This window comes from Macaca nemestrina, chromosome 14 (genome assembly GCF_043159975.1).
Source record: "Macaca nemestrina isolate mMacNem1 chromosome 14, mMacNem.hap1, whole genome shotgun sequence".
Classification (NCBI taxonomy): Eukaryota; Metazoa; Chordata; class Mammalia; order Primates; family Cercopithecidae; genus Macaca; species Macaca nemestrina.
The window spans coordinates 1557223-1579807 of NC_092138.1; positions in this window are offsets into that span (position 1 = coordinate 1557223).

A 22585-nucleotide genomic window follows, 5' to 3' on the forward strand; every position below is an offset into this window, starting at 1 on the left:
TCTGAGGTAACCGCTGGCGAGTTTGTCACGGCGCCGTCGGCCCCTCCCTGGCTAAGGTAGCGTCGGCTTTCCCACTGACCTTGTTTTTAGAGGCCTCGCTCAGGGAAAGGATCTCATGTGTAGCCGATGAGCGCTGCGCCCCGGGCTGGGCCGCATTCTTTTGCACGGTTTTGGCGCTTTATAGTTCTGTCAAGTTAGCATGGCTTCCTTCTGTACCGGATGGAGCAGGACATGGGTCCGGGGCAGGAGCTCAGACACGGAAATGACATCACAGACCTGAGCTCTCGATGCCCGCGATGGCAAGGCTGCAGGTGCCGGTGGGCTCCAAGGATTCTATTACTAATAGGGCTGTGACTTAGCTCTATGGAAGCCATCAGTGTTGAATTGCATTCCATGTGGAAAATAAATAGAATTTTGCAGACGTCTGAGTGTCTGTTGCAACTCCAAACTGAGGACCGAGCAACCACAGAAACATACAACTCTTCAAATAGTGATAAATGGTCTCCATGGAGGACTGAGGGGAAAAGCCATGGCCCCCGCCTCCACCGCTAATCTCCTCTGCAAAGAAAGCAAAAACTGGACAGGGTGTAAGACGCACATTCCTGTCCCTGGGCAGAAGCACACTGAAAATAGCTTTGCAATAGCAACTATTTGGTTGCGATTCCAGGCTTCAGGTGCAGAACATGGGAAACCCATTCCTAAGAGCAAATGGGCTGCTTATGAGGACCATTCTCATGAGGGGCGGTGCTGGGGAATGTTCCGTGAGGAGAAACCTAATCAGAGTGAGGTCTCTGATGACCCTTGTTTGAGACTGTCAGAGCTCTGGAAGTTTCTCAGATGTGATTTATAAACCCTCTAACTGAGCTGAACAAATAGTAGTTTCATAATCAGAGCATTCGATATCACTTCATAACTGTGAACTGTATGGTGTTTGGACTAATTCTGTGCAAAATAATCGAGCTATTAGGCCAATTGGGAGGGTCGCCAAGGGTGACAGTAAAGACTGTAGGACCTGGAGCCACACGGGGTAGGGACGAGCGTGGCTTTGCCTCTTTCTGTTTGAGTGAGACCTCAGGCAAGTCATTTAATCCACTTGTGACTCAGTTTCCTCTTCTGCATGATAGGAGTAATAATAGTACTTAGCTCATATGCCTATGGAGAGGATGGAATTCACTTTAGTGTGGCACATTGCAAGTGATTGTTGTGCTTCTTTGATGGCCCCTTCTTGTCTAGTATGATGCGAACTCATAGCAGACATTCAAAATAGACCTAATAGAATAGCTGGGTCAGTGCGGGCTCAGTTGCAGAGAGCAGAATTCACTCCTGGTAGTTTACATGAGTTGGGCTTAATTAGGCAAAATGACTGATAGAATTGATGGGAGGGCTAAAAAAACCAACTTGAGGTTGAGCTTTCAGGGATGATTCCCAAACCCATTCAGTAGAAGCAAGCCACCAAGAGGCAGCAGTCTCTTCTGTAATCCAGAAACAGTCGCGGCTGCTGCAGGCTCCAGAAATCACATGACCCAGCTAAACAGAGGCCCCCGTGCCTTCTAGACAGATGTCCATGAACTTGCCAAAAAACTGCAGACACTGACACCAACTCCGCTCTCACCTTCTAAATCTGTGACAGATACAACTGAGTGGCTAACTCCAACTCACACGCAAAAGCTCAAGTACAAGAATGTTTGGTGGAGTTGCTGAGCATCCCAGCCCCTGAGTATCAGGGAGATAAGCCAGAAGGTAGGTGAGACGCAGGCTGAGCCCCAGCCGCCACGCCATCACAGCGGTCAGGAAGCAAATGCCTACAGACAGAGAGACCAGAACAGACCTCTCTTTTCCTATCCTCATCGTCCAAACACCTGTGGCCATGGATGAATTTCAATGTGGTTCTACATGCTGTGTTCTTTTTTTTCTTTTTCTTTCTTTTTGTTTTGAGACAGAGTCTTGCTCTATTGCCCAGGCTGGAGTGTAGTGGTGCAATCTCAGCTCACTGCAACCTCTGCCTCCCGAGTTCAGGCAATTCTCATGCCTCAGCCTCCTGAGCAGCTGGGACTACAGGCATGTGCCACCACACCCAGCTAATTTTTTTATTTTTAGTAGAGACGGGGCTTCACCATATTGGCCAGGCTGGTCTCGAACTCCTGACCTCATGATCCACCTGCCTCGGCCTCCCAAAGTGCTGGGATTACAGGTGTGAGCCATGGTGCCTGGCCAATGCTGTGTTCTTTTAGACTCGTACTATAGAGAGTACTAGCAGATTCCAGAAGTTTCTAGAGAGGAAAAATGGAAAATACTAGCAGAGACAAAGTGGATATTGCTGAACATCTACAAATATTGAAGGAGGGTAGATTTTTTTTGACGATCAAAAAATTCCGAAAAGTCTTTTGTTATTCAGCCAATGTCAGTTTTTGTTCAATTAAGACCACTTGTTTAGCAAATTGAAGTTTGCTGTTATTTCCCCCAGTTTGGAGAAATTTAAGAAGTCAGAAGGCAAAGATGACCGTGAGAAATCTGTTCTGAAATTGTCTGGCCAATTCTGCAAATTCATCAAGATAAAGATTGACAAAACTAAGCAAGGGTCCCTTGACTCAACTCCCTGCTAGGGACCCACTTAGCTGCACAAGTGGGTAAAATGGCCAGGGAGTGGTGAAGCGAAATTCCTGGATCCCCTTGAAATGAGAACTCCACACACTATGGTACTGAAATCCACAGGTACTGAAATCCACAGACTGACAGAATATACGCATGTCAGGGCCGGTAGGGTTACGGCAGTGGGAATGTTTAAACAGGTTTTATTTAAAGAGGTTCTGGCCGGGCGCGGTGGCTCATGCCTGTAATCCCAGCACTTTTGGGAGGGCGAGGCGGGCGGATCACGAGGTCAGGAGTTCAAGACCAGCCTCCTGACCAACATAGTGAAACCCAGTCTCTACTAAAAATACAAAAATCATCCGGGCGTGGTGGCACACACCTGTAATCCCAGCTACTCAGGAGGCTGAGGCAGGAGAATCACCTGAACCCGGGAGACGGAGGTAGCAGTGTGCTGAGATGGTACCACTGCACCCCAGCCTGGGCGACAGAGTGAGACTCCATCTCTAAACAAAGAAGTTCTGCCTCCTTTACCTGAATGTTTCATAGGAATGGATATTGTATCTGGTTGGGGAACGCTTTTCCTACCCAGGATTGTAAAACCAGTATATGTTGATAAAGTCTGAGTGGAGGCTACAGTTGAGGAAGTCAGGGTGGATGGAATTCAGGTCAACCTGCAGGGGAGAGGTGGTGTATCTGAACAGGCTTCATGGGAAGTGGTTGCGTCTCTTTCATCTGATTGTATTGTGGGGATGGACTTTGTATCTGCCTGGGGAACGTTCTCCCTGCCTTGTACTGTAAAATGGAAGGCAGGCAAATCGACCCCTCGAGCAATATGAATTGGACATGCTTGTGGGAACAGTAAGACTGCCTGAACCCACACAGTGAGGAGTAGAAGCTGGAGTGCTGGGAGGGACAGATGGCCTATTTCGAAGTCCTCTCCGGATGACAACTGGAGCTTATGGCGAAAGCCGGTGAGTGCCTCCCACCGACAACTGCTGAGACTTTGGACCAGAGAATTTCGACTTGAGGGGTATTACTGCCTTGCTATTGGACAGTGATTGAAGCTACCTCTATGACAGAAGGACATAAAATGGTCTTGAAACCCGAAAAATACCCACGATGTCTTGGGTGATGTTGGAGAAACACTCTAATGGGAATAGTGCCCAGGAACGTTCCATAATGAAATGGAAAAGGTTTCTACTGGATTCTGCTACCTGGGGAACGAATGCAAGGAGACACCCCAAGCAAGGAGCCTCTTTTCCCCTAAGCCTGACTCTGGAACTAGAGTAAGGAGCTGTGGGAGCAACTGCATCCTACTGACAGCTGGACCATGCCCTATAACCAGCTCTCAACTGACCAGCAAAGCACTGCTTGGTTTGTGGACGGCAGTTCCAGGCAAGGGGACAACATTCCGTCTGGAAGCTGCCACTCTGACCAAGGAAGCCAGAAGCAAATCAGCTCGGTGGCCGACCTGCACGCTGCTTTCCTAGCAGTGACTGGGCGTGGCAAAGCCTCTGTGTCTGCTCTTCACTGACTCCCGGGCAGTGGCCAATGGCCTGGCCACAGGGTCAGGCAGAGGGGCCATGGGAACCTGGCCTGTTAAAGGGATGCCCGTATGAGGCCCGGCCCTGTGGAAATCTGAAGGGTGCATGAAAGTAACACATCGAATGCCCATCAGAAAATTTCCCTTCCAGGTTGGAAAGGTGCCTGCAATTGGCAGATATCCGTTTGCCATTCTTACTTAGGGTGGCCACCTGGGTCCGTGAAATGAGTGGCTGTGGGAACTACAGCAGTGCAGAGATGGGCTGAGTTTAGACACGTTCCTCTTGCACCCTCTCAGGCACAAAATGCCAGTAAGGACTGTTCTGTCTGCCCGCAAGACAGACAGAGACTGCCGATGGCTCCGGGATAGGCTCCCTGGCGGGAAGGCCCTGAACACAGCTGGCAAGTGAGACTGATGGGGTGGCTAGGGGCTACACATGGGTAGTTCTGTAGTACTTATGTCACCTTATTCTATCTGGGTGAAAGAGGACTGAGGAGGAGGTACTGGTATTGCTATCTGCAATCTACACTAGCACAATGGCTGATCCTAATGTCCATTGCAAAGGTGGAAAAGTTTGGGTATAAATGGAGAGAGAAGGAATAGTAGCTGGGAGTAAAGAAATGAATCAATGAATTATAGATACAGGGAAATCCAATATTACACGAACACCTTGAAAGAGGCTCAGAGCAAGAGGCTGTACTGTCTCTTAGCTCAGTGATCCCAGATGCCTGAAAGGGCGAAGCCATGTGTGTGCCGAGACCACTCGCTTTCAGAACCTGACGAGACGGACTGGAAACCAGCAGACGTGAGTGGCCTTGCCCTGGCAGACACTCATACAATCTGATGGACTGGATTGGGTCCCACTGATATGGCAGCGTCTGAGTTGTTTGTCCTTTCAACTGAAGGGAATCTGTGTTCGAAGACTTGAGGTGGACTTTGCTATGATAAAATATATACATGATCTTCAGCCAGGTTCCCTGGCACACAACTCCCAACATCCTTAGACTCTCCGAAGTGCTGTCTTTTCTGTGCTAATGAACGGCCTGATGGGTGGCAGCCCCTAGGTAGCTTCAGGATGGAGCTGGTGAAAGACCAAAGCAGGATTCGAGGGAGGGTAGAGGGGCTGAAGGTTAAGCTGACCACCAATGGCCAATGGTTTAATCAATCCTGTCTACAGAATGAAGCTTCCATAAAAATCCAAAAGGACAGCGTTTGGAGAGCCTCTGGACAGCTGAACACGCAGGGGTTCCTGGAGGATGGCTGCACCAGGGGAGGGCATGGCAGCTCCACACCTCTTCCCCATACCTTGTCCTATGCGTCTCTCCATTTGTATCCTAGTAATATGTTTATCAGGAATGGTAAATTTAGGTGTCTTCCTGAGTTCTGTCATCTTCTCTAGCAAAATAAACCCATGGAGGACGTGGTGGGAACCTCGATTTATAGGTGGCTGGTCAGAAAGACAGAGTAGACAAGCGGGGGCTTACGATCCGCCTCAGAAATGAGGGCAGCTTTGTGGGAGCGAGTCCTCGACCTGTGGGATCCGCCGCTGTCTCTAGGTAGATAGTGTTGGAATTGAATTGAGTTAAAGGACGCCCCACTATGCTGCAGAATTAGCTGCTTGCTGGTCACAGAAGTCATCTGTGTCAGTTTCTCTGGGGTGAGAGCAAAAGAAAAACGGTTTGTTTTTACCTCAAGGAGGATTAAGGAGCAGCTCTGGGGTTGGAAGAGGACTGAGCTGAGGGTGGGTGGTGGTGCCAGCGGCAGAGGCAGCAGGCGGCCTTTCAGCCCAAAAAGGGGATGGGTGGAGGGAAACCGTTTGCGTCGTCCCTTGTTCCTTCTTTGTGGTTCCTGCTGTGGGCTGGAGAAGCCGGGGCGGTCACAGACTCTGAGGTGGCTTCGGGAAACCCCCGGGAAAGAACTCTTCCTCCTGATCGGTGGCCCTGCTTGAGGTCAGAGATCTGTGTGCCCGGTTGAGACACCCTGGACCTGGGTGCGTTCTTCATTTCAAACCAAACCAGAGCCCCGGAGTGTGCCCCACTTTTTACTTGTCCTTGGCAAAAACATCTTATTTCAAACAGCACGCGTGTAAGAAGAAAGAAGACACCAAGCCGCTCCGGTCACTCTCCTTGAAGCACCCTGGGGCCTTCGGAAGGGACTCCAATCCCAACCCCACAGGATGGCAAGGAAAACAGGAGCCAGGACACAGCGTTGCCAGCTTTGCCAGCCAGATGCAATGCCGATGGCGGCGTGGGCTGCAGATTTGGGGTAATGTCCATTTAATAAGGAGCGCCCTACAGCATTTCAATAGGCCCTGGGGGCTGCAGGGGCTAGGCTGTGCCCCCATCACCCTGCCCAGTCCCCGTCCTCACCCTCCCCCCGCCCCAAATTTACCCTGGTTCATTGTACCTAGGAAGCACCATAAACAGTTCTTGAATTTAAGTGCCTCATTCTCCCTGAAGAGACGGGAGCCTACTTTGAAATAAAAGTTCAGAAGGAAAAGAAGAAAGCCTCACACGTCCCAAACTTCAGACGGTCAGAGGCAGTTCGCTGGGCTTGAAGTCTGTGGTCAGGGAGGGCGATGGCGAGGAGAGGGCAAGTGACACGGCCCCGGTGTGTCCTCGAAGAACCCTCCTCCTAATCACCTCCGGTTTCCCCCGTGTCCCACAGTGACGGATTTGACATAAGCAACTGCTCCATGCAGCCAGGCCGACCAGGCTCCTCAGGCTGTGCTGGGGACACGGGGCCGGTTGGTGGGGGTACCTGCCGGACCCGCTGAACTAGGGGCAAGTTGTGACAAAACCAGCCTTATTGTTGGGGAAAATGTGTGAGCTTTTTTTTTGTTTTGTTTTTTTGTTTTTTTTTGTTTTTTGTTTTTTTGCTTTTTCTCCCACACAAAGGTGATTTCAACAATTCCATTTGGCTGCAACGTTTTCTTCTCTGAGCAGCCGTGTTGAGGTGGCCCTGGCTGTTTTGTGAGCTGTCTTTAGTATGGGCTGCACACACTGTCGTAATCCATTTTTTCATCAGCTCCAGGCTCACAAAGGGCCCCCTGAGCCCTGGAAACCCCCCTCTGACGCCGATTACGGGTTTCCTGGTGTCAGTCATGGCCGGTTTGTCAGCGCGAGGGGGAGAGAGAGAGAGAAAGGGGGAAGGGGAGGAAGAGAGGGAGGAGGGGGCTGCGGGGGAGAGGGGAAGGAGGAGAGGGAGGCCGCTGGAGTTCAGCCGCCTCTGTGTGTGGTCTCGGGCTAGTCCTTATTTCATGAAATACATGCTTCATTCCTGGCTCAGGGTAAACCTGAGCGTCACTGAATGAGTCCCTTATCCACTTTCCAAAACACTGATGCAGTTTGAAAGGGCTCTGTGGGTAGACTGTGACTATCAGCAAAACCAAACAGGCCAGCTTATTTAGCTAAGCATTTTTAATATTTAAACATCCCAGCCTTCAGCTATTGGTGAACCGCGCAGCCAACAAGGCAAGAAGTCAGGCGCGCGGCAAAGCTGCCCGTGTTCCCGCAGGTGGGCCTGCTGTCCTCCCTCCTCTCGCTGCCTCAGAGCTGGAACTGAGGACCTGGGGGAGCTCTGGGCCAGAGCCCCCTCTGCCGCCCTCACCCAGGGCAGTCTGGGTGGCGGCTGGCTGTGGAATCACTCACAGCCTCTTCATAATCAGATGTGGTTTAAGCTTAACCTAGTGTTTTCCACCCTTTGAAAAATAAACGTCTAGGCACCCCCTCCTCGTAGAAAAAGAAAGCGCTCTGATGGCAGCGTCATTAAAATGCTAAGCTGGGAAGCTGCGGGCGTCCCAGGTCGGGAGCAGGTACAACAAATATTATCCCTGTGGACATGGCCAGGGCTCCCGCTCCGGGTGACTGGCGGCCTGTAAAATCGGCCTGCGACAGACCACAGGCTGGACCCCTCCCTGCCCGGACAGGATGGCACCAGACACCCGCCCACCAGACTTCATGCCACCAGCTGGAAGTGGCTTTCTGGTTTGTGGAGCAAGACGGAGCTGTAAAGCCAGTCGTTCTCGTGGGCCAGAGTCAAGTCAGCGCCCCCGCCTCACCCGAGCCAAAGGAGGCTTCTGGAGGCCCCGCCAGGTCCCCCTGAGCCAGCCGGAGCCCAGCCAGGCCTCCGGGCCAGACTCACCGGGTGCCACCGAGGGCCTGAATGGGCTCCCTGTCTGCCAGAACAAACAAGCTCCCTGGGCAGGGAGCCCTGGGCACAGCCTGGAGCGGAGCAGGCCGGAGGTTACGAGTGACGCCAGGACAGGGGACTTCTCTCTGGAGATTCCATTAGGGAAAGCCTGCCAAGAAGTTTGCCAGGAAGTTCAGTCTGCTCCGATATTGTGGGTTCACTGACAAATAGCCCCATTCAAGGAGGACAGGGCCTGAAGGGCTTTGCTAAGGCGACCGCCCCACCCGGCCAGGACCCCCTCCTGCCACCCCAGGCTGCTACCCAGGCTTCCTCTGGGGCGGGCTCCCGGGCTGCTCTGTGCTCCCGGAGCAGTTTCCAGCCCAGCTCCTGTTTGCCCGTCTATAAAATATGTGCATTGACATCTCACTGAGGGGTTTAGAAAAGGGCCTGACTTAGATAGTGCCTGGCCTTGGGGACGCCTCAGTGAATGGGGACCGTTGTTACGGCGACTCAAACTTTGGAGCAGTTTGCAGACAACCTCAGGCTGGAGGCCTGGGGACACCCATAGCCCCGGGGACTGGTGAGGTGGGTGGTGGGGACCACCTGACATTCCCTACCCCTCCCCCGCATACGACCTCCTGGTTGGGTCTCCCCAGCTAATTCCACAGAGTTCTCTAAGCTCCCCGCTTCAAGCCTCCTGCGACCCTAACCTGGGCAGCATGATGCCTCCCACTGAGAGCTGCGTCCACGTGGACCCCAGGCTCATCACAGAGTCGCGGGATGGCAGGAGGCAGCCAAGGCACACAGAACACGCCTGACTCCCGGCCCATCATCCCTCCAGCAGGCCACCCTTCAGGTCAGAAGGGGAGTCTTGTGATTGCGCTGCTGCGTCCAGCCCCCATGGTCCCCCATGGGCCGTCCTCGGAGGCCACTGGAAGCGGACTTCTTGGCCCTGTGGCCCAAGGGGAGATCGTGGACCTTGGAATCTTAGACAACTGCCGTCGCCCCTAGCTTGGAAGCCTGCAGGCAAAGGGAAAAGCAGGGTGCTGCACAGGGCGGTGTGCTCAGTCAGGAGGTGCTGACCTCCCTTCGATTCTGAAGGAAGAACGCAGAAACCATTGGAAGAGTGTGGCTGGAGGAAAGGCGAGAGGGTGTGAGAGGGAGAGAATCTCAAGCTAGGATTTCTCAGAGAAGCACCTCAGTGTGAACGCTGCTGGGCCATGGCAGGGCTCAGCACAGGCGCTTCCCTCCCCGGGGTGCAGCTGCTGGGGAGGAGCAAAGGCATGACAGGTGTGGCCCGAGACACAGAGCTGGAGCGCAGGGAGTGTGTCACCGGAGCCCGGCATTTTTCACTCGTTCATAGAGGCAGGTCTAGAGCCTGTGTCTTCAGGCTTTCAGAAGCAGATTCTCCCCACACTCCGGAGGATCCTGTCTGATGTTATCCCCACTTGGGAACCCAGCGACCCAAGCACCTTATCTGGCTCCTTAGCATTCAAACCCTGGGCCCTGTTCTCTCCCCAGGGGCGCGGCCTCTCTGCCAGCCGGGACATCTCCAGGGGTCTGTGGGCTCAGCCCCTGGCTGTGGACTCCGGAACCAGGGTGACATCAGGGCAGACTTCTACCAGGGACGGCCGGGCCCCACATTCCGGGGAGAACTCTTCACCCCTGCAGCTCCCGTGTGAATCAGGCTCTGTGAGAAACTGCAAAGCACCCCAGCGACATGTTGTAGACAGAGTATCTGTGTCCCCCAAACTCATATGTTGAAGCCCTACCCACCACTGTGATGGTGTTTGGAGGCGAACCCCTGGGAGGGGAATAGCGGGGTGACAGGGTTAATAATGCCCTTGTGTCCAGAGTTGGTTCCTGCCCGTGGATTCCTGGTCCGGCTGCTGGAACTTCTCGGTGAGTGTTACAGCTCTTAAAGATAGCATGGACCCAAACAATGAGCCATAGCAACGTTTTTTAGGAAGATCAAAATGACAAAGATTTCACAGCCTGGGTGAGAACCCCAGCAGGTTGCCGAGGCTCGCTGGGGGGTGGCCAGCTTTTATTCCCTTATTGTCCCTGCCCATGTTCCCTTTCTGTCCTATCAGAGTATCCTTTTTTCAATCCTCCCTGTGATTGGCTACTTTTAGAATTCTGCTGATTGGTGCGTTTTACAGAGAGCTGATTGGTGCATTTTACAATCCTCTCATAAGACAGGAAAGTTCTCTAAGTCCCCACTGGACCCAGAAGTCCAGCTGGCCTTACCTGTCACCCTTATGCGAAGAGAGAGGAGAGATTCTCTTTCTCCACCAGCAAAAAGGCATCTGTCTGCAAAACAGGAGAGGATCGTCCCCAGACACCAGGTCTCCTGGTGCCTTAATCTCCGACTTCCCAGGCTCCGAGCAGTGAGAAATACATTTCTGTTTTTCAAGCCACCCAGTCTGTGGTATTTGTTAGTGCAGCCCTAACTGACTGAGATCATTAGTAGAAAACTGGCTGAACAAATTAAATAGAGCCATGCCATGGAATACAATACAGCCACAATCAGGAGTGCACTGGAATGGCCTTGTGCTGGTTTGCAGTGATCTCTAATATGAAGCAGGTGAAATCAGCAAGGGCCGGAGTTGTGGGTATAGAAAAACTTCTTTTATGTAAGTAGGGAGCACATCATCTTTGCTGGTTTAGGAGTGAACTTTTTCTGCCAGTGTACAACAATTAAAAGTTTCCTGTGCGGGGAGGCGCCTGGAATTTCACTGCACATTCCACTGTACGGTTTAGGGTTGTTGTTTTTTTTTTTTTTTTTTTTTTAGTTTAAATGAGAAAAACTGCATGTGCTGGTTACCCGAGGCAAAGGACACTTGGAGAGAGTGTTGTTTAAAACAGAGAAGGAGTTGATCAGTAGAAGGGAGACAGGAGACCCTGCCTGAGTTCAGCATGTTTGTGACACTAGAGGCGGTTTTAGCTCAAGCTGTTTCCGATTAATATCACTGTCCTCCAGATGAATGGAATGTCAATCACACACCAATTATGAGAATCCCAAGAAGGAAACTCCCTCTTCCATCTGACTATCCACCCACTTGTCCGCCCACCCACCACATGACTGCAATGTCTCCCAAGGGAAAGAAGAAAGAGTGAGAGAAGAAGAAGGAGGGAAGGAGGGAAGGAAAGAAGGAGGGAGGAAGGGAGGGAGGAAAGGGGAGGGGAGGGAATTCTGCTGTCAATACTAAAACACACCCTTGGACAAATCAGGCAAACGCACTCTGCCTTTCTGGTTTCCTCCCCAGGGCCGTAGCTCAGCACTAGTGGAGGGAGATTGAAAAGCAGCAGCAGAGCCACATGCTCACATATTAGAAGCCATGGTTGGTAGTGAAAGAAATCATTTTTCCTGGTACTCAGAACATGTGCAGTAAGGCCCTGTGGAAGCTGCCAGGGCATTAAGAGGTAAAACAGCCATTGTGAAAGGCACCTCCTAGAAAGAATCCACCAGAAAGTGAGGCTTTCTGTGTCTGCAAACTAGCTCTGACTTCTTCCAGCTCCTCGGCCCTCTGCTTTGAAATCAATGATGAATTCAAGTCAACCCATACCCATATCTCCTGGGTATCTCCTACAGCCCAGGCTCTGTAGCGAAGGTCAATAGGAGGTTGCCCCTTACTTCATCAGGTCCAGCTCACCAGGAGCTGATCCTGTCGGCAGTGCGGAAAAGTAACCATCACTCCCGCGTGACTGACTGCACGCAGGCAACGGGCCGGTTCTGTTGTCCAGCAGTCTCCAGTTTGGGTCAGGGCACCTGGATCTTATTCCTGGGGTTACAACTAGCTGGCAGCTCATTCAGGTCCTCTTCCTCTTTCGGTCTGTTTCCTCTGCACAGCGTGCGGGACAACTCACATTGGAAGAGGATTTGAGTGGCCTGAGCAGCGGCCTCTCTCTGGCATACGCCCATGGGTAAAAAAAGACATGACTTTTGGGGATAACGGAAAACAGCCGTGTCCACCAAATCAAGGTGGGATCAGGAGGTAGAAGTGAATTTTCTTGCCAGATGAGAGAGTAGAAATTGTCTAGGTTGTGAGCGGCTGTGAGGAAAAAGGAAGGTGGGTGGGTACAGGAAATGAGAGGAAGACATTCAGAGGCCCTGGCCTCACTCTGGTGAAAAGATGGATGGGGAAGTTTGGAGTTTCTGTAGGAGAAGGTATGAGTAAAGAAGATGGACAGGAAAGGATCTTTGACATCTGAAGTTTACCAAACCCCAGGAGTACAGAGGGATCTGAGGTCTGGCAGAGCAGTGGAATGGCGCTTCGGGAGCTGCACGCTGTGTTTTGGGGTCTGCAGAGCAGGAAGCTGGTTTTCTCCAGCTGCCTCATGGAGCTGCTGATGCTCTGCCAGCCCGGCAGGGATGCCTTGTGATAAACGCCAACCAGCAGGCTTCCAGATTTGTGCTCTGCGCCTGGACTCCCCGCACATCAGCCAAGCGAGGTTTCCAGCTGATTTTCTGAGGGGCTGAGAGAGCACCCGTACGGTGGGTGACAGAGGGGGCCACGGCGCTTCCCAGCAATGTGCCTTCTGCCCTGCGAAGTCCTCGCATTCCCTGCCAGACTTACCGAATACACAGACAGGGGGACCGTTGGGGCACCCCAGGGGGACGAACAGGGGAAGAGGGGCCAACCAAATCTTCTGAAGCAGGGAAGGTGGTTGACATGGTTTGGAGGTTTGTCCCTCCAAATCTCATGTTGAAATGTGACCCCCAGTGTTGGAGGTGGGGTGTGGTGGGAGGTGTTTGGGTCATGGGGGCAGATCCCTCATTGAAAGCCTGGGTGCTGTCCTCATAATAAGGAGTGAGCTCTCTGTTAGTTACTGTAAGATCTCATTGCTTTAAAGAGCTTGGCTTCCCTCTCTTGCTCCCTCTCTTACCGTGTGATGAGCCAGCTCCCCCTTCACCTCCCGCCACGAGCAAAAGCTTCCTAAGGTCTCACCAGGAGCCAAGCAAATTCGGGTGCCATGCTGTACAACCTGCAGAAACAGGAGCCAAATACACCTCGTTTCTTTATAAATTACCCAGTCTCGGGTATTTCTTTATAACAGTGCAAAACAGACTAACCCAGTGGTGTATCCTTGAAGGGGCCACAGAGTCTGTTGATGCTGCAAAAATCTTAGCCCACATTTATGTGTGACAAACCACCTCTGTGGCAGGCACTGCTTTAAGCATATCTCAACTCATGACATCCTCACCTTAGCTCTGTAAAGTAGATTTGTATGATTATTATCTTAATTCCTATTTGATGAATGAGGAAACTGAGGCAAGAATTGATTTAGTGACTTGCTCGAGGTTACACAGATAGTAAGTTCATTAGTATCTATTGTTGCCTCATGAATTACCAGCAGTTTAAAGCAAAGTACATCTAGTGTTCTCCAGATTTTGTGGGTCAGGAATTGCGCACAGCTGAACTGAGTGATCGGGCTCAAGGCTTCTCATGAGGCTGCAGTCCAGGTGTCACCCAGGGCTGGGGTTTCATCTGGTGGCTTGACTGGGGAAGGATCCGGTGCCAAGCCCGGTGGCTCTTGGCAAGTGGCTGTTCTTGAGCACCGTTGGAGCCAGCACCTCAGTTGCTTGCTGATATTGGCCAGAGGCAGCCAGAGTTCCTTGCTTCCTCAGCCTTTCTGTATGGCTGCTTACACATGGTAGCTTGCATGCTCAAAGCCAGCTGGAGAGGGAGCCTGCTGGCACAGAAGTTACAGACTTAGGGAACATCACCACAAAAGGGACATCTCATCATTTTTGCCATATTCTATTGGTTACAAGTGATCTCTAATCCCTTGCACACTCAAAAGTGGGAGCCTGCTGGCACAGAAGTTACAGACTTAGGGAACATCACCACAAAAGGGACATCTCATCATTTTTGCCATATTCTATTGGTTACAAGTGATTTCTAATCCCTTGCACACTCAAAAGTGGAGAGACTGAACACAGACAAAACACCAGGAGGCCAAGATAGCTGGAGGCCATCTTTGAGTCTGTGTGCCACAGTAAGTGATGCACCATATTTGAATGCAGGCATCTCGGAACCAAAACTTACATATCTACCCACTGTGCTCTTCCCCTGATGATGGTTCTCCATGAGCACCCAGATCCTCGATGCCTGACCCTTTACCCTCTTTCATGTGCCCTTATCCCTAACTCTGCAGACACTTTGTGAGAAGTAGCAAAGCTTCTGCTGGCTTCAAGCCCTCAAGCTGCTGGTAAATTGAGGGAAGGCACATTCTCCTATCAAAGGATTTCTAAACTCTCCAGCCTTATCAGACAGGGTCCCAACAGGAAGCAGAAGGCACACTCAAATTAGCATCATAGAGGAGAGTTTCTCTATAAACGGACTACATATCAGGTGTGGGCAGGTGCAGTGGAGCCCTGTAGGAACCCCAGGCCATAGCAGCTGAGCTGTGGCTGGCACCAGATCCAGTGGGTTAGGGGAGGGAGAGGTTATAAGAACCGAAACATGGAAGGAGAAAGTTGTGAGGAGGACGCCCCCTCCAGAGGTGAGTTTACAGAGTCGGGGGATGCAGAGCAATGAGAAGTCTCACTTTCCTCTCTCCCCTTGAACTCCTGCTGGGGCTCCCCCTGACCTCTGGCCAAACTCACCCAGAAGCCAGAGGGCCCAGGAGTTGTAGAGTGCAGTCCATGCAGCCACACAGGCAGGAGGGGCTGGCAGGTGAAGAGTGGGTTTGGGGGTGATGGAAGCAGCACACAAGGACTCCCTGCACATGGACGACCCTTTAGCAGGTTCTCCTAGAAGGTTTAAATGTTCACCCAGCCTTAACTTCTTGGGAGAACTTTAAAGTATTAACAGCAGGGAAAATTGAGCACCAATTTAAAAAGGTAATTTAGCCATTTCCAAGTGTATTAGTCCATTTTCAAAGTGCTGATAAAGATACACCTAAGACTGGGCAATTTACAAAAGAAAGAGGTTTAGTTGGACTTACAGTTCCACATGGCTGGGGTAGCCTCACAATCATGGCGGAAGGCAAGGAGGAGCAGGTCATGTCTTACATGGACAACAGCAGGCAAAGAGAGAATGAGGAAGACACAAAAGCGGAACCCCCTGATAAAACCATCAGATTTTGTGAGATGTATTCACTACCACGAGAACAATATGGGGGAAACCTCCCCCATTATTCAATCATCTCCCACTGGATCCCTCCCACAACACGTGGGAATTATGGAAGTACAATTCAAGATGAGGTTTGGGTGGGGGCGCAGAGCCAAACCATATCACGAAGTTTAAGTGGAAATGTATACAATTCCAACATACAATCCAAGCTCTCTGCCTGTCCCTCACTGGTGTGAAAAGCACTCTTTCGGGAAGTCTATTTTCCATGGTACTTCTCTCCTGAAGATAACAATCTTCTCCCCTTTTCAGATGTCCTTCCAGTTTTAGATTCCATTGTGTTCTCTAGTGAGTTTGTAAACATTCTCTTTGAAGAAATGTTTCAGATTGAGGAAGGCTCTTAAAGCCATGATCCTCCCTAGGACAAATGGATTCGCTTCTCAGCATCTTTTTCTGACCTCCCTTTGAAAGGATGGAAGGCTGGGGATATTTGACAGCTAGTGGTCTAAGTGTTACGAGGGATTGGATCATACTTTTTTTCTTTCAGGTATAACTTCTCTCATTGGAATACCTTCTCTGTCTTTCAACTTTGATATTCTTGCACCAGAGCGGAACAAGTACAGCCAACCCCAAAGGCCTGTGTTGGTGGGGATCAGGAAGTGTGATGGAAGCCCCTGCCTCCCACAGGCTGTGAGGGTGATCCCTGCCTCACACCAAAACTCACACTGCTCCAGGTGTTCAGAAGCCATGCCCATGGGCTGACAGAGATCCTCCTGAGCTGTGAAGACCAACAGAAGGGTGGGAAGGGAGAACAAACACAGGATGTGGCCAGAGACATAGTCAGGTGCTAACACCCAGAGCAGCTGCACCTTTAGAAGGCCCCACCCTCACAGGGGCAGGGGCAGGACCTGGCTGGGCCCTAACTGGGAGCTCATCAGCAGGGGGAATGAGTCACGTGAAAGGCTCCACCCCTGAGCAACAATATGGAAGACAGCATGTGAAATGGTTTGGGTGTTTTGTGCCCTCCAAATCTCATGCTGAAATGTGCCCTCTAGGGCTGGAGGTGGGGCCTAGTGGGAGATCATGGAGGTGGATCCCTCATGAATGGCTTGGGGCTGTCCTCACTCACTCTGTGACTTCACAAGAGATCTGGTTGTTTAAAAGAGCCTGGCAGCTCTTCTCTTTCTCTCTTGCTCCCTCTCTTGCCATGTGATGCACCAGCTCCCCTTAGCCTTCCACCATGATTGGAAGCTTCCTGAGGCCTCACCAGAAGTAGTTGCCAGTGCTATGCTTCCTATACAGCCTGCAGAACCATGAGCCAAATAAACCTCTTTTCTTTATAAATTACTCAGCCTCAGGTATTCCTTTATGGCAACAAAGAATGGACTAACACACTGTGGTTCTGCCATGAGGATAAACTCTTAAATCAACAAAGTAGAATAGAGTCTGGAAACATACCTGTATGTGTATGTTTAATTGATTGTGGACAAGGTTGCTAGTTGACAGGGAAAGAATTGTCTTTCAACAAATGGTGCTGAGACAAGTGGATAGCCACACACAAAAGAACAAACACCATATACAAAAAATTAACTCAAAATGGATCGAAGACCTAAATGTAAGATCTAAAACCATAAAAATCTTAGTGGAAAACCTAGGAGTAAATCTTCATGACCTTGGATTTGGCAATGAAGATACAGTCTGTATCTTAGATATAACAGTAAAAGCATAAGCAACAAAGGAAAACAATAGATAAATTGAAATTAGAACTTTTTTGTGCTTCAAAAGACACCATCAACAAAGTAAAAAAAATAACCCAAAGAAAGGGAAAAATATTTGCAAATCATATATCCAATAAGGGACTTGCATTGAGAATATATAAAAAATTGTTGCAACTCCATGATAAAAAGCCAAGTAACCCAATTGAAAAATGAGCACAAAGTCTGAATAGATAATTCTCCAAGGAAGGTGTATACAAATGGCACATGAAAAGATGCTTCACATCATTAGTCATCAGAGAAGTGAAATCGAAACCACCTCACACACACTAGGATGGCTAGAATAGAAAAGTCAGACAATAGCAAGTGTTAGCCAGGAGGCGGAATCTTCGGAGCCCTCATACATTTTGCTGATGGGAATGCAAATGGTGAAGCCAGTTTGGAAAACAGGCTGGCAGCTCCTGAAAGGATTAAACAGAGTTGCCATATGATCAGCAATTCTACCATTATGTCTATACCCCAGAGAAATGAAAACAGGTGTTCCATCAAAAATAGCACAAATGTTCAGAGTAGCATTGTCCATAATAGCCAAAAGGTGCACATAACTAAATGTCCATCAGTGGATGAATGGATACACAAATAGGATATATCCATGCAATGGAATGCTATTCAGCAGTAAAAAGGAATTGTAGAGGGCTTGAGAGATTTGGGGGCTCATCAAGGAAAAAGTGGTGACCATGAGAGGTAGTGACACACGCAAGCTTCACCTTGCGGTGCTGGGACACCATTGCATGAGTAGGGAACTCCCTTGCTGCATGAGACTTTCAAGCGGCTTATGGCGGGGGCGTAGGGGGATGCACCTTCCAGAAGGGGAGGAGGCAAGGGAAATGGGAAGGGAGCCAAAAAGGAGGCTTCTGTGCCTAGGAGCTGCTGCTTGGCAGCATGGCGGGGAGTCTCTGGGTCCGAGAGCCTTGGAAGGTAGTAGCACCTTGGGACTGTTCTTACAACCACGAGGCTCAATCTTATCAGTGTCCAGCAGGTAGTGAGTGAGGTCTCCTGGGGAATGCAAAACAGGCAGGCCCTAAGTGGCTAAAAGTCTGCTTGTTTCTGCAATTCTCAAAACAACTGGATATGTACATTTCTGAGTTTGATGCCAGTGGGGTTTTGAGCTTAGAGGTCTCAGCCTTCAGTGAAGAGATAAATAACCTAGGAGCCACCACTCAGAAGCCACCTTTGGCTCGTGTGTATAAGAATGAAGTGCTGGTGTGTGCTACAACGGGTGACCGCAAGCAAACTGTGCTAAGTGAAAGAAGCCAGACACAAAAGACCGTATACAATGTGATTTCCACCAAACGTGTAGATGAGGCCGGCAAATCTACAGAGCAGACAGGAAATCAGTGGCTGCCAGAGCTGGGCGCAGAGTGGGATGCGAGGGGTGAGAGCTAGAGGGTACAGCATTTCTTTTTAGGGTGGTGAGTGTTCTGAAGTTGATTGCGGTGAGGAGTGCACAACTCTGTGCATGTATTAAAAACCATTGAATTGTGCACTTTAAATATGTGAATTGTATGGTATTCAATCAAGGCTGTTCCAAAGAGAAAAACAGATGAAAACTTAAAAACAAAAGGCTCCACCCACAGGCTGTTTTCTCTAGCGCTGAGGTCTCAATATTAAATGACACACTGGCCCTTCTTGAGTGAGGACACAGAAGCTGCTTGAATAGTGCCCTGTTGAGTGAGGACACACGCCAGCTCCCCAGCCTGAGTCCCCAGGTCTGGATTTGTGGGTGAGGTCAGCCTCGTACCCAGGCTGATAAGTAATAGTAGACCGCATGCTTCTTTTTTTTAAAAAGCTCAAATGTACAGAAATTACAGAAAAGGTGCAGGAATAGTTTTAATACAAAGAACACCGATATGACCTTCACCCGGGTTCACCCATTGTTAGCATTTTGCAGCATTTACTAGATCACTCTCTCTATTCTCTCTCTCTCTCTCTCTCTCTCTCTCTCTCTCTCTCTCTCTATATATATATATATATATATATAAAATCTATGTATCTGTCATCTTTCTTTTTTTTTTTTTTTTTTTTTTTGAGATGGGGTCTTGCTGTCACCCAGGTTGGAGTTCTATGGCGGGATCTTAGCTCACTGCAACCTCTGCCTCCCAGGTTCAAGTGATTCTCCTGCCTCAGCCTCCCGAGTAGCTGGGATTACAGGCATGTGCCATCACACCTGGCTGATTTTTTTGTGTTTTTAGTAGAGACGGGGTTTCACCGTGTTAGCCAGGATGGTCTCAGTCTCCTGACCTCGTGATCTACCTGCCTCAGCCTCCCAAAGTGCTGGGATTACAGGCGTGAGCCACTGCGCCCCGCCTGTATCTGTCATCTTTCTAGCATCTATCTATCTATCTATCTATCTATCTATCTATCTATCTATCTATCTATATCGTCTATGTATCTGTCATCTTTCTAGCATCTATCTGTATTATCTATGTATCTGTCATCTTTCAAACATCTATCTATCTATACCTATCATCTATGTATCTGTCATCTATCTATCTATCTATCTATCTATCTATCTATCTATATCATCTATGTATCTGTCATCTCTCTATCTGTCTATCTATCTATCTATCTCTGTCATCTATGTATCTGTCATCTTTCTAGCATCTATCTGTATTATCTATGTATCTGTCATCTTTCAAACATCTATCTATACCTATCATCTATGTATCTGTCATCTATCTATCTATCTATCTATCTATCTATCTATATCATCTATGTATCTGTCATCTCTCTATCTGTCTATCTATCTATCTCTATCATCTATGTATCTGTCATCTTTCTAGCATCTATCTGTATTATCTATGTATCTGTCATCTTTCAAACATCTATCTATACCTATCATCTATGTATCTGTCATCTATCTATCTATCTATCTGTCTATCTATCTATCTATCTATCTATCTGTGTATCTATCTATATCATCTATGTATCTGTCATCTATCTATCTATCTGTCTGTCTGTCTGTCTATCTATCTAAGACAGAGAACACAGGGTGTGTTTCTGACCTCTCAATGCTATTTCGCTGATTTATAAGTTTATCTTTGTGGTAGGGACACACTGTTTGATTACTCTTGCTTGAAGATGGTACCTTTAGTCTCACTTATTCCCCCAACAAACAAACTGCCGCAGTCAGTCCCCAGCCCAGGCCCTGCCCTTGCCCCTAAGGATGTGGTGCCTTTTAAAGGTGCTTCTTCCCTGGGCATCAACCTGTGGCTGTATCTCTGTTTCTCGTCCTTTCCAGCCTCTCTGCCGACTTTCTGTTGGCCATTTCACAGCTCAGGAACATTTCCATGGTGTTGTCCTACAAGCCCCCCTCAGAGGGGATGGATCCGAGCAGGAAAGGCTCTGTTGTGGGTTGAATTGTGCTCCTCATATGAAGTCCTCACCCTGAGGAACTCGGAATGTGACCATCTTTGGGGATAGAGGCTTTACAGAGGTCATCAAGTGAAGGTGAGGTCACTAGAGTGGGCCCTTGTCCAGCGTGACCAGTGTCCTTATGAAAAGGGGAAAGGTGGACACAGAGATATGCTTACAAGGAAGGCCGTGTGAAGGGAGAAGACGGCCATCTACAAGTCAAGGGGAGAGATCTTCCCTCATGGCCTCACGAGGAACAGCCCTGATGATGCTGGATCCTGTGGCTCTTGCCTCCAGACTGGGAGACAGAGAACTTCTGTTGTTTGTGGTGCTTTGTCACAGCCACCCGAGTAGGCTCCTTGCTCCCCCTCCTGGTCCCTCAACCACAATGTTTCCACTTTGCCTGGATGAATATTTCATTTGAAAAGTGGCATTGGTTGGTTTAAAAGAAAAGTTTGGAAGTTCCTTATTCGCACCCACACTTCTCTCAGACGGGCTGATGCCCACTGAAATGCTCTCTCTGAAGTTACAGAGTCCTTTCCTGTGACTCATCATTTGCTTTCTTGGAGGATAAAGAAGAAAGGAAGGAAGAGAGGGAGGGAGACTGGACCCCAGTCCCTGTGAGGCTGCTGGTGGCTAGTGAAGGAACAGCATAGCTGCGTTGGCTTTGCAAATCAGCACAGCCAGCCACATCTCATTCTGTGGCAGCCTCAGGGAAGCAGACGGAGCCCTGTGTGTAGCTGCAGCGTGGCCACTAGCCTCCTGGGTGCAGATGCAATTGCCTAGCTCAGCATTTCTGCCTCCATGTGCTCCTGGGCCATCCCTGCCTTCCAGGATGCGCTTGGGTGACTGGTCACTGGATTCCTGGGGACTGTCAACTCCTAGAGATTCTGAAGCAGCTGCTGCAAGATTATGAAGCCATTTGGTTTGTTTCATTGTTTTCCCTCCTCCTCTCCTCTCTTTAAATCTTTCTTGCTCCCCTGCCTTGCATATTTGTGATGGATGGAGGTAGAGAGATTTCGGTGCTTTTGGTTTTACAAAGCTCTGGATCCAATCAGTGTTGCCAAAGATAGGATCACATCTTCTCCAGAAGCTTTTCGTAAGTTTCTCATGTTCGTTATGTCATGTCCCGTTCCCTCCGCCAGAAACGCTTGCATCAGCAAAAGTTGAAGTTGTTGCACGTTATTACTGGAAATGAGTTAACTTAAAACATGCTTGTTTAGGGAACCCACAGAGGCCGTGCTTTTGTACTGACTCCATGCCAAGCCATTGTTTCAGTGTGGGAGCCTAAGGCTGCCCTCGTGAAGTCCTCGGCCCTGGGTGCCATAAGGTACACAGTCTCTAAAACCCTTTGCTCCAAGTCTCCCTTATTTTGATGACATCTACTCAGAACCATCACTGGGCTTCACCCTCACCCTTATTCTGTGCTCCTGGTAGAAGGGGCAAGGAACGCTCTACCTCAGGAACAAAGGTCACAATGGAGCCAGGTGCTACCCTTCTCCTGACAATGCTGTTATGACCAACGGTGCGGCTGCCTCCCGCTGTAACTTTCCCTACAAAACAGGCAGTGGCCACTTTGGCCTGCAAGCCTTTCTTTCTTTCTTTCTTTCTTCCTTCCTTTCTTTCTTTCTTTCTTTCTTTCTTTCTTTCTTTCTTTCTTTCTTTCTTTCTTTCTTTCTTTCCTTCTTTCTTTTCTTTCTTTCTTTCTTTCTCTCTCTTTCTCTTTCTTTCTTTCTCTTTCTCTTTCTTTCTTTCTCTTTCTCTTTCTCTCTCTTTCTTTCTTTCTTTCTTTCTTTCTTTCTTTCTTTCTTTCTTTCTTTCTTTCTTTCCTTCTTTCTTTCTTTCTTTCTTTCTTTCTTTCTTTCTTTCTTTCTTTCTTTTTTTTTTTGAGGCGGAGTCTTGCTCTGTCGCCCAGGCTGGAGTGCAGTGGCACTATCTCGGCTCACTGCAAGCTCCGCCTCCCGGGTTCACGCCATTCTCCTGCCTCAGCCTCCCGAGTAGCTGGGACTATAGGCGCCTGCCACCACGCCTGGCTAATTTTTTGTATTTTTAGTAGAGATGGAGTTTCACTGTGTTAGCCAGGATGGTCTCGATCTCCTGACCTCGTGATCCAC